Raw genomic sequence first — 13208 nt, 5'->3', positions numbered from 1 at the left:
AATCCTGCCAGATTTGGTCAAAAAGATTTTGATTGCAGGGCATAATTGTGTACTATTCTACATTATCACAGCATTTCAGGAATAGGAAAATCCATGCTGTAACCAGGTGCCCTGCCAAGGAAAAATGCCTCCTTACCTCCAAACACACGTTCTTTGTGTGCTGGAAAAACTAGCAAGATCCATAAATTAAAGAGAACAGGCAACTGACTCAGGGAAAGGATTGGTTAGGCAGGATCTGGTTATGATAAATTTGGCTGTATTAAATTAGATGTCACAGAAGCATGGACTTTGAGAAAACACTAAAAACGCCTTTGCCAAATGTTTGGAGGAGAAAGACATTGCTTTTTAGGCTACACAGTCCTGTAATACAGTATCTGATGCATTGATCTATATACACAATATCCAAAGCTAGCAGCATGATGCTGATTGTCCTAGCCATCTTTGTGGGAAAACTCTGCTGGATAAAATTGTTTTTCCCAATTCTCCACATTCCTCCAGCTAAATTCTTGCACAGTGATTTTAGTTTCAGTCACAAGAACACAAGGAACAAATGAGAAAGGACCCTGAATAGCAGAACAGTCAATACAAAACAAGCCCAAGGGCCAGCACATGACGACACCACATAGGTCATTTCCATGTACATAATAAAAAATGCTTATGAAGCATTTAGGAGAAGAGTAAATATGAACAAAAACGTTTTCTATCAGATCACAATGAACAAAAGCCTCCAGCAGATTTACCAAATGGTGCAAAACATTCCAGCACAATTTTGCTGGTTTGCATTAAAAGGAAGAACGTGAGCATATCAAAGCTTGACATTGCCTCAGTAAGAAATTATTATTATGGCCCTCAAAAGACTAGCTGACTTCGAAATTGGAATGAACTGAGCCTTGACCCACATTTAGAAAGGTAATACCAGGCCAAATCACAGAATACACCCTGTAGGGAAGCCTAGATACTACTGATGGAAGTTTTCCCACCCTGTATTTTGAGGGTACAGCTGTAGGCAATGAACCCACATAATTCAACAGCTGTGCTTCCACAGTCTCACAGGGCTTTCAAGAGCTTGTCACATTCTTTTCAAGTGGATCACTAAGGGTGGTGTACCTAAATGGATGGGTGGAGGAAATTTATCTGAAAAGGAGATTAGAAGTGATTCAATTTTGGGAGATAATCTTGATTTTTTGTCTTGGTAAGACAGAAGTTCAACCATGTGAGTTGACATTGGCATGTGGGGCTACTAAGCAATTCCACATACAGATACTGATGCACAGATGAAAAAGAATAGCATTATAAAGCCTCTCTTTGTGAACCATAAAGGTATAATTCTGACATGATGATGGCTGATGTAATCAATGTTTTCAAGAGGTGGCAAGGCTTAACAAGGCAAACTAAAGCTTTTTACAATGAACTTTTTGAATTCCCCTCCACTTGAAGAGTTCATCAGTGAGAATTGGTGGGACTGTTAGAAGGATCACAGGAATGGAAATTCATGCTGACACTGTTTTACAATGGCTCAGGAATCTTCTCTAGTCTCTGTAAACCACACTGCAAGCAGAGGCAAAAGACCTGGAAAAAAGAGGAGTCGCAACAATGGTCTTCAGTGCAATCTATCTTCTGCAGGAGAAGAAAACTTGAGAGGGAAGCCAGTCCTGAAATGTTCTATTCCAAAGCTTTAACTATTAAAATGACTAAATTTGCTGTGAGAAAGCAGTAAGGTCATTCCACACCCTCTACAGAAATGCAAAGCAGAGGATAGACAAAATTTCCTACTTCTTTAGATGCCTCTGCCATTGCCTGGACAAGCGGAGCTGTCAGAGTTGTTTGGGGAACACTGACTGACCAGGAAAGGAAAGTGTTGTATTGACGCAAATACCAGAGACCATGGTGCTTGTCATAGGAGCTCTAAAAACAGCACTTCTTGTGTCTTCCTCATTCTCTGTTTTGCAGTTGCTTTTGTTATTTATTTTTAAATACCCATCTGACTAACGATCTTCCAGAAGAAGGGGGCGGGGAGGCAGGAATAAAAAGCAAGAACTGGGAGAAACCAGAGAAGGATAGCTGAGCCATCAATTCCTCTGGGCCAAACTCCTAGGTCCAATCCATCCTGTGCTACTGCCAGCCACTTACATCATTCATAGCAAAAAAATTTAGCAGTCCAAATTGGTGTGTTTGAGACTTGCAACAATACTGCTTATTCCCGACTCATCCTAAAAACTAAATAGAAAATACTTCTTGTACCTGTGTAGCTACAAAGCATTATTTGAAAATAATAGCTTTTAAACAAGCAATAAGCCATTTAAAGATGAAAACCTTGAGATTTTTGACACTAGAAGTTTTTACACAAAATCCTCTTGAATCCTGGAAAATTTGTTCATTAAAAAGGTGCATGCTGTTCTAATATATATCCTATGTCAGCACAAACAGCCTTCATGTAAACACACAGCCATGAGGACCATGAGTAACAACTCTGTTTCCATCAGAAGCCCTTTATCCTGCGTAAGAGGTCTGCACGCTAATAGATGTCCTAGGCTAATGTTAACTAGCTACAGCTGGCTCGCAGCTATAAAAAGCATTAATGAAAACATAAATACTAACTTCTCTGCTTCCCTCAGCCCGTACGTCAAGGCTGCGCAAAGGCATCACTTTCCAAGTGGTCTGTGTGAATGAACTGGCTGCTCTGAACCAGCTTGCTCTGGTTCTCCAAAGTTTGTTTACCGAACAGCGTGTGCAGAGACACACTGAGCATGGGGGATGCAGGGGGAGAGACAAACCACGTGGCCACTCAGCTCGCCCAGCAAATCCTCCTGGCAGCCTGAAGCCCTGGGCTTTCAGTGATGCCTTGGATAAAGGAAGGAAATATTAACCAAGGGACTGACCTACAGGCATAAACACGTTAGTCCACCCTGAAGCTGAACACAGCCCGATTCTCACAATATATTACCACGTTTTGCTGTAACATTACTTTGCTTTGCTGTACTGTTGTTATGAATTCAGTTGTAATAAATAATGCACGCAGAGAAATGACACTTTATACTTCAGATTTCTGTGCACTCTCAAAACATACTACAGGATTTATATCTTTATTGTGCCAAATACAAAGCAAAATTGCAGAAAAAAGAAAGAGACTCAGATTTATCCAGTTTATATACAGAAAAGGAAAAACACATTTATTTCTATTCAATGGGAAAAAAGGATGCATGCAACTCCAGGGTTGCAAATTCAGACTAAAACGTATTAACTAAAACAGACGAAACACATATTGAAGTGCTGCAACACTCAGCAATTTTTGTTCAACCATGCTGTGCACACACACATTCTTCATTATTCTTGGACTATTGGACTGTGTATCTGCTACTTTTAAATAGATGGTTTTATCGTGAGAGCAGTTACTTTGTCACTGTCTGCTTCTATGTATTTCAGCAGTGACCTCTGACAGAGACAAACCCTTCAGGTCTTTGCTGGGAGGTCAGGCTTGTTATCCACTCTGCTAAGCCAATCACAATTCCTTCTAGTCCTGTGTTTGCTGGTTCCAAAGAACTGTCACAAGACAGTGTTGTATGAATATCAGTCCACCTTAAAGGAAAAAAGGGAGGCTTCCTTTAGAAGCACATAAAGGATGCAACAGTACTGCCTGTTTTTATATTTCTTCTCCATTTCAAAATACTGGATGTGTATGTTCAAACCTCAGCTTCTAAAGTCCAACAAATAAGTAAGAATCATACCTAGCTTTTCTTCTTTTTCACTTTTATAAAGGGAAATACATTTATACATAAGGCTTATCAAGAGGAAATTTCGGGTTCTTCACTCAAAAATCTTAGAAACTCACAAAAATACATCTATAAGAAAAAAAACTTATTTCCAAATATCATGATTCTTCAATCTCATAATTTTGCTCAATGCATGACTTTAATTTCTCCTGATTTGCACTACCCAAACAGCAACTGCAACCAGATGGGTCACCCCCAAATCCAGATTCTATGTATTTAATGGGGATCAAACAAAGTTGACAACAGAATCCATTCACCTGTGCAGGAGTTTCCTAAATCTAACATACAGATGTTATCCAACATCATGCAACGCTTTGTAGCATTTAAAAATAAATATCTCGTTGCAGATTGTTGATTTGCTGAAGTTACAACCTCTAAATCAGAGGTGGAACTTCTTTTTGCTTCAAGTTCTCCCCCTTCTCCATGGTGTATATAACCTGATTTCTAACTCATTTCTTACAAATCCACAACCATAGCAGAGTCCTTCCCCACTTACAGTGTTGAAGTGCAGAGTCTGAGAGCCACCAGTTTTCCTGATTATTGAAGCATCCACTTCAAATACCTGTTTTCTCAGGATGTTATTCCTACTATTCCCCCCCAAATCCTGGCAGTCCAAATACAGATGATGACTCAGATACACAGAAGCACTGAGGTATAGATGAGCTACTATCACAGATATTTTTAACCATAACTAAACAACCCAGGTTGCAGCAGGAAAGTTTTGGCAGTTTTCAGCTCCCTTGCAAAGGAAATACACACTTACAATTAAACAGAAATAAAGACATTAAAAACACTGCAAAGATCAGGCACTGAATGTTTTTGCTAACGAGCTCTTCCGCTTCCCTTTTACATTATGTCACTATAGGCAGCAAATTCATAGCTCTGTATTGAAGATGTGACACAACTTGTTCCAATCAAATTGATTTCCTTGCACATTTTTCCTCATGTCAAACAGAATTTACAAATTTTGGCATTTGTTCAGAGGCAGGGGAAAATGCATAATGTCATCGTTATAGGACAAAGACAAGAACATCTGTAGATGTCATGACTAGGCCATATTTGAGTTCAATAGTGGGGAAAGCTGCTGCCTCAGAGAGGATATCCATAGCAGGAACTACATGGGCTCAAGGGAAACTAATGGGCAGACAGAAAGGTAACTCACACAAAATGGTATTTTAATGCCTTATGACCACTCTCATGTCCCTTATATGAGGACCTCAGCTCCACACATTGCTTCCTTCTCCCACAACCTACCACACACTCCCACACCTGGGAATCTACTTCCATGACCCCAACTACGCTTTCCACCTCCGTGAAGCTGGAACTCCAGTGCAATCTCTTATGCCACCTCATTAATGATGCACTCCTTGCAGTTCCCCTGTTCATTCACTCAGAAAAAGAAGCAAATGTCTCCTTGCTGGTGGAGTTCCTGCAGCACGTGCTGAATAGGAACCATGACTGCACAGCTGTAGAAGGGACTATAGCCCACCTGCCAGGCAGGCACTCCCAAGTATGTGGCTGCCCTTGGTCAAGAATTGTTGGGAAACTACTGAGAAATATGGAATAATTTTATACTTTTATAATCATTTCCTTAAAGCCATCTTCCTAGGTAAGGATGACAGGAGAAGACAAGACAAGATGATGCAGTGACAGCACAAGTTCCAAGTGTCAAATAGCAGTACAAACGCATGGAAGGTGGAAACACTGGAGAGACTTCACTGCACCTTCACTCCTACCTGCTATCCACATTCGTGTGTATGTGAAAGTGGACAAAAACCTCCAGAGCAGAGGACCCAGCACAAAGCCAGGAAGAGCCTACCTGCTGCTTTCACTTCCATCTCTGCCTCCCTCCTTCCACTGCTACAGACACAAGGAAGGCTGGTGGGAGCGATCAGTACCCTCACCCCACTCCCAGGTGGCCATATGAAGACAGCTTTCAGATGTAGCCCTTGCACCTTGCACGGGTTGCACAGATCAGTAAGTGCCTCTGAGTAGGAGTAAGCAGCTGCACAAAGATATTTACAGTTGGCTGGTGGTAACTGCCTGATGGCTCAGATTAGCACCTCCAGAAGGGCAGGAGCTGCTTCTGTGAGATCCTTCTCAATGACTGGCATAGCATGAAAAGTAAGAGTGCCAGAGCTGGGAAACAACTGATACAGAGAAATAATTTTAAAAGTATGCATATAAAATCCTGTTATCATGTGATATGGAATGAAACACAGCCCACGTCACAAACATCACCAAAAATTACACTCTGCAACTTCATGACATCATTCCTGGTCCATTTACACGTGAAACCTCTCTGAAATATATTTCACATTCAGTCCTAGCCTTAAGCACTTGCAAAGCATGCTGTCCAGAGGAGCTCACACTGCAGCCAAACACAGGCCTCAAACCAAGAATCTAAATCCAGTGAGTTACAAAACCATTTTGAACATATATGGGGCGGTATGCATCAGGTGAATAGTTTCCTTTTTTCTTACTGCAGGACAAAAATTACAAACCCAACTAAATCTCTCTTAACTACCATTCCACTTGAGCCGTTACGCTGTGAAGTGCAATACACGGTAAGTTCACCCCAGGCTTTTGCTCACCACTTTTCTTGTTTGAGGAGTGTGTTCTTTGCCAGACCCAGTGAAGCCCCCTTTAGCCAAAGAGGGGCTGAGGCATTAACTGAAATGAGTTTGAGGATTTCAGCACAGCCCGTAGCGGATCCCCACCCAGCGTGGTGTTGGTGACTGCTTTAGGCTGCGAGAAATGGAACAAAACCAGCAGGCACTGCAGCCACCCAGGACTGACATGTGAGCATAAGATAACTTTTAAGTGCATTTATAAGTTACATACCAATTTTAAACCACAATGCTTACTGAAAAAAACTAATTGAGACTGTCTTTTCTGAGGAGCTTTATTTTATTCGTTTTGTTTGCTGTATTTTAATCTTTTGTATTCTATAAAAGAAGGTGTATAAAAGCTTAAGATACAAATGCGCTATGTCCTAGCAATATTGTCCCTTCCCAAGTCTGTCTTGTCTTAATTACTAGAGTGTGCCCATAATTTTAGAACCACATAGGACTGTATATTCTTGACTCTATAGCCTTTGTGATAAAAGACCTCCTTCTTCCCAAAAGAGTATGTTTATAACACCTTTCCAAGGACTATTGATTTGTTATATCCAAAGTGAAACTTTTACAAAGCTTATGACAAAAAGTTATTTCTAAGAATCTACCTTTACAGAAACCCACTGTTGTATTAAAAGTATGCTGATGTTTCTTTGCACATCTACTGATCTATGCAGATAGTTAAGACTATGCACTCAAAGAGAGTGTACCTGCCCAAGTTGCACAGAAATTATGGGCAGTATTTCGGCAGTTACATTTCTCTCCCAACTGCTAGCTCAGTGTGTGTCCATCTAGGCATTTGTAACATTTATCAGTGTTCATGGTCCTTGCCTTCTGTAACACAGTGGCAGAAAAACAAATCCCAGAGACAGATTCTGGCTTTTACAAAAGTTTTTGAGAGCTCCAGCATGACTTGAACACTTCCTTCAGGTCAGGACTGAAGTCATGTGGTCAGTGAAAGGTAGAGGTGTAAAACACACACGGAGGATTTCTGCTTTCAGTTGTGTCATCGACATAACTTTCAGAGATACAAAAATTCACGAGGAAGAAAGGTCAAAATCAAGGGGAAGATTCCATACCTTTTACATAGGTCATCTTAGAATAATTCTTGACAAATAACAGGTGCTGGAAAATTACTATTCCTTGTTTAAACCACACAACCTACAACAGCACATACCTTGATTGTTGCTCTAGGGCTGGAAAATCACCTTTTCAAATTACTCACTTTCTACTGCCTAGGCTGGTCTTCACTATAGGATAACATACAGGGGACTACATTGTTCTTCCCATTCCTCCCATCTACATATTGCCCTGAAAACAATCAGTTGGGTGGATACAGCCATAAAACAGCAGTGGGAAATGAGGTCTCGAGGTGCAATAAGGCTTCCCCAGCTTTCTAAAGACCTGTATGCAATCATCAGATGTGGGAGGTGTGAAAAGGTATGGTTACAAGGTATGTGGTGGCGAATACACAGCTCCACATAATGATGCTTCTATACCATTTATCTGTCTCTCTGTTATTTACATATCTCCGCAATTTCTCTGTCACGGGGAATACACAGTAAGCAGAGCTCCTTCTCGACCAACAGAAGTCTTTGGTGGGCGGCGACTATCTTCTGTGAACATATGGGCACTTTACTGATCAGTCTAAGCACTTGAGTATGGAGGAAATACAAGCTAGCAACCAGTGTCTCCTTTTTGCTAGACACATACGGAAGCCTGCACACACAGTGTTGTGTCCTGCCCATTTGCTTTCCAAAGAGACTGAATCCCTGTCACACTGGTGGTCTATGCTGGCTGCTGTCTTCCTGAGACTCTTTTCTACATCAGCAGCTTTTACCACTGCCCTGACATATTTTAGAACGATGGCAAATTGTTTAATTGCCTATTCCCAGCGCAGGGCTGAAAAACAGTAGTGTATGTTGAAGGGTCCTTTTTTTTTTTAATTTGTACAGAGTATATCAGATAACAGTGCTTTCACCTTGGCCTTGGACAGAATAAGATCATGTAAATATTTAGCACTGAAAAATAAACAGTAATGTCAAATTAACAAATTGTTGTACTACAGTGGCACTGGAAGAAGCCCAAGTTCTATCTATCTGCCTGCAGCAGCAGGGAAAACAGACTTTCTGGGCTATCTGGGCAACAGCATGAGAAAGCTACAGTGTTAAATATATAATTTAACGTTTCAGTAGACAATGTGATACCCAAACTGTTTTTCCAACAGTCTTTTGTCCTTCCTCTCTGTTTTGGTGGCTCCGGTTTGAGAACTACAAACAGAGCAGGGTGGAGGCAAAAGGGAATAATCCAAGTGCCAGGGAGTCTTAACTGTGAATAACAAAAAACTAACCAAATAAACAAAAACTCCTTCAAAGCAGAAACAGGTTACTAGATCTTGAACCACAGCTGTTAGAATTATTACAAGTCCGTCAAGTATCAATTAGACTACTTTGCAAGAATATTAAAAGCACATATCTTCACTTCTAAGAACGATCTGAAAAGGGAAAATCAGAGCAAACTTCTAGCTTACACAGTACTCTCTACTGCACTTCAGTTACCTATTTCCTGTTTATTTCCCACTTGAAAAATCACATCCCAGAAATATAATGTAATTTTTAAAAACTTGCATTTATGACCATTCAATTTAAAATGTTTCGTTGAAAAAGCACAAAAAACAAATGGAATGCTGTAAACAGATTTAAGTCAGCCACAAGAAACATTCTGACAGATGTTAGCATCTGTGAATATGTATCTTTCATGACAGTCCTTTCCAATCTGGAATCTTTTCAAATAAGAAGATCTACAGGGTTCTTTTTTTTTGTTGTTGTTTCAATACACTTTATAAAATTTCAGCTAGGTTTTCCATACCATAAGGGTGACTTTTCAATATGTTAGTCCACCTACTTGGAATGCAGTTGCAGCACCTGACACACCACTTTTAGTTGTGTATGCTGCCAGACAGGTTAACCCATTGACTAGATTTATGTTAAGATAAACAGCAAAGATCATCAGATGAAAAAAAAGAGGATAAAAGGGAAATCCAACTTTGAAATGAATTAGTTTTGCAGGATTACCACTTACCAATAAAACTGTTTTACACCGAATTACGTAGGAAAAGACTACTCAGAAACTTGCAACAACTTTCTAGAGCATAATGAATCCCAGCAACTGACTGTCATGTTTCTGGGGGCCTGCTCAGACAGAGAAATGCGACTTTCCCCATAGTTTTATTTCTTCCAGCCACTCAAACAAATCCTTGGCTCTTCTAAATATTTTGCTCCCCAAGGGTCCTGCTTGCATGGTAGCAGGCCTTTCCACTGCTCTAAGATCTGGCAAATGCAAAACAAAATCAAGAGCAAAACCAAAAGAACTATTGCTGACCAGTGCACAGAGGCAGATCACATTATATTTTCAAGTAAATGTACTGTTTTTCTTTTGTTCTTGGAATAAAGAGTTGTAGTAGGCTTAGAGTGCTAATGTTCAGGTAGGAAGGAGGTCAAAACATAAGCCAAGAGAAGCGAATGGAAAATTTCTGTAGTCACTCACTAAGATTTTAAAATGTGGATTTCACAGTTACAGCTAGCATTGTTTTGTATTAGCAGTGGTTAGCTCTTGCTTCTTAATAGACAACACTCTTCTCTCTCGAGCCTCCTCACCCAAATCTTTTGAGTGCTCTGACCAGTTTAACAGCCTAATAGTCCTAAAAATGCATCTATTTTAGTTTCACCCACTACCACACAACCAGCCCTGTCCTTTAAGGCATAAAACTGACCAACTTTATTTTTTACTGCACTCACGTGGCCTGCTCAAAACAAACAGATACTGGCAAGAGCAAAATCCAAATTATACACTGCTTTATCCCAGGAACACAAAGTACAAGGCCGACGCAGTGAGTCAGACACCTCAGTGCCAGTGAGCTCCTCAGGTTGACAGGAGTCTCTTTGGGGTCCTTGCACATGTAAGCCAGGCATTTTTCAAAACAAAGGCAAAATAATCGGCTTTAGACAAACATGTGTTGTGTTATTAGCAAAAGTATCTCTCTCATCAGAGGGGAAAAAGCAGCAAAAAGTATGCCAGGAATGCTGGAAATGGGCAGACAGTCATGGCGAGTCATATTTTCTTCTTTTTTTTTCCCCCAATGAAACTCCTTCAGCATGAAAAGTCCATTTGAGAGAGCAATTGATTACAGGGGGAAAGGCAAATGATTCGACAGTAATGCAGGGAACATGGGTCCAATTTACATACAACAGAAGCTGGAAAAAATCTCAGTCTCTGTACTGAATTTTCAGTGCCCTCGGAAAATACTTCAGATACTTCAGCTAAGCATATCTAAACCCATCGGACGTATCCATTTTTCTGTCAGCAAAAGGCCATATTCTGTATATCTGTATTTATGAATAATAAACCCGGATGCATATAGGCATTACTCTAATATCTGTGCTTTACCGGTGTTCGTTTTAACCAATGAAATGAATCCATTTCCTTACAATGAAAATAGAGGTTTCTCCACAGTCTGCCACTCTTTCTAGAAACTGGATGCCTTGAACAAAATGTGTCACTTCCCTTGCTCCACATTTAATTTCCTGCCTCTTTTCAGCTTACTGTGGTTTTTAATGCTTCCCTGTGGCAACAACATGTAGGTTATTGTGGAGTGCTGCAAAAGAAGATACACAATAAAATAGCCTGTCTAAAATACAAATCAATTAACTGTTGTTTACAAAACAATGAGTTGTCTAACTCATCTTGCCTGATAAAACACAAACATTGCTTTCATAGCAACTTTACTTTACTAAAAGAAGTTCAGAAAGAAAAAAAGAGAGTTTTTCATTACGAAAGAATGAGCCATCAGTTGGTTTAAAGAACTGCCAAAGAGCATTGGACCCTTTTGCTCACTATCAGGTGACAGACACAGACATTTTTGATAGAGGAGAAAAGCCCCATGTGGATACTTATCAGCCATGAAAATAGCAGCTGATAAAGCAGTATGAGGTGTTTTCCATTCCTGTCTTTAAAAGAAGCGTTAGTTCTCTTCTTTGCAAAAGAGAAAGTAAGTTGATTTTTCTCTTCAGGGTCCAAAAGACTGTCTGATAGCTGCAAATAACAACAACCAAGCTCTCTTCTGAGCTGGGACATCTATAACACTTGAACTCCCACGAGGCCAGTTTAACAACTGCATGTGAGAATACGCAACTCTAGCATGTACTCAGAGGCAATGGACTCTCATTTTTTATTTTATTTCTATCTCAAGTTTGACATAAGACATGCAATCTGAGATTTCTGTTTTCTTTCACCCCATTCCTGTGAAGGGTGTGGGCTCAGGCAGGTTAACTGCCTCAAACTGTGTGACTGGAAGGTAAGTATACTTTTGGTTAAAAGTTGGGAAGGAAATATGGAGACAGTATTATCATTTGAACTCTGCTAGAATTGATGTTGTTAAAAACGAGCTTGAATAACAGACTATCAGCTACCTGATTTCTGATCAAACATAGCCCTCTGGAAGAAAATCTATGCTGTCCTCAAAATCATGTATTGATGTGGGACTGGTAAAGTACTTTTCCTCTCACTTTAAAAACAATATATAATCTAGCAAGAATTAATTAAATATAAAGCAATGAGCTCAAACAACAAGATGTATCAATTACTTTTTTTTAAAAATAATGCATGTTAAGGTCAATATAACTATTATATGCAAAGGATTTAAAAAAAAATGTTGGGGACAAGGCTGTTGGTAATTACTTTCCTGTGGGTGATGACCAAGCTTGCATTTTAGGAAAGAACAATCTTCCTCAATTCCTCCTGGAGTAATTTTATTGATCAATGAACGCTGTGAACTATCCAGTGGCTTACAAGGTAGCAAGAATTGGGAGAATTCTGATACTCCAAAAGCTCAGGAAGAAGGACCCATGAGCATGCTACTATCCACCAGCAGGGTGGCTTAGAGGAACTCGAATTCTTCAAACCTTTGAAGAATCCCTTCAAAGCCTACTGCAAATCACACCTGGAGAGTTCTCAACGGGACCTTTTAAACTAATTGCATATCTCCATTCAGGTCCTAAACTGCAGGAAAAGAGATCTCCTCATGTCCTGAAAGGCTGAACTTAGCAGCTTTATATAAGTTCTGCCACTGCAACTCACATTAATAAGCTTCCTGAGTGAAAACAAAATCAAATGTATCTTACCTTCCAAAATTTTAAGCCAGCATGAACCAAAAGTTAGTGCAAAACCAAAGGAAGGAAATTCAATAACAGACACAGTGATCTCAGACCCAGAGTTGCTGAGAAAGACTTTGAAATCAGTCTTTGGTCTCAAACTTCACGGATCATAAAAGGAAAGGATCCAACAGCTCAGTACTGGTCAGAAGGGAAAATGTCTGGCACAGCTTTTGTACTTATGAGAACAAGGTCCCATTCTTGATTCCCTACACTGAAAACAGACCACTGTTAGGATGCAGAGGGTAAAACCTTTTGTCTAATGCTGTATGCTCCACGGGTTTTGCACATAAGATTTCTGCATTGCTGCTAATGTTTTGAAACCAGATCACTTTTTACTGCACAGAAGCTGAACTGCTGTGACCTCCAGATTACCAGAAGTCAACAAGAGCTTTCTCCAGTGGCTTCACAATGGAAGTTTGCATGTGTACACCTAGGTTTCTCCAGTGGCATCTGTGCAAAAATCCTCATTTTAGAAAAGCCTGTTGGTGACATGAACTACAGACAGATCCTTCCCCTCCTCTGGGCAAGACTGCTTCTGTGTCACACTATACCTATTAAAAAACCACACCACTTCCATCCAGAGCCCTGGGCCTTGCTGACAGTGCTTA

At 40.1% G+C, this 13208-nt stretch overlaps 1 protein-coding gene across 4 annotated transcripts in view; it reads right to left on the bottom strand.

The window, feature by feature from the left end:
- Positions 1-13208, bottom strand: part of SPIDR (scaffold protein involved in DNA repair) — a 209100-nt gene that overhangs the window by 58672 nt on the left and 137220 nt on the right. The window lies entirely within an intron of this gene.

This window comes from Falco naumanni, chromosome 3 (assembly GCF_017639655.2).
Source record: "Falco naumanni isolate bFalNau1 chromosome 3, bFalNau1.pat, whole genome shotgun sequence".
NCBI lineage: Eukaryota > Metazoa > Chordata > Aves > Falconiformes > Falconidae > Falco > Falco naumanni.
Note: the sequence above shows the minus strand (reverse complement) of the source record. Positions and strands in the feature narration are given on the sequence as shown.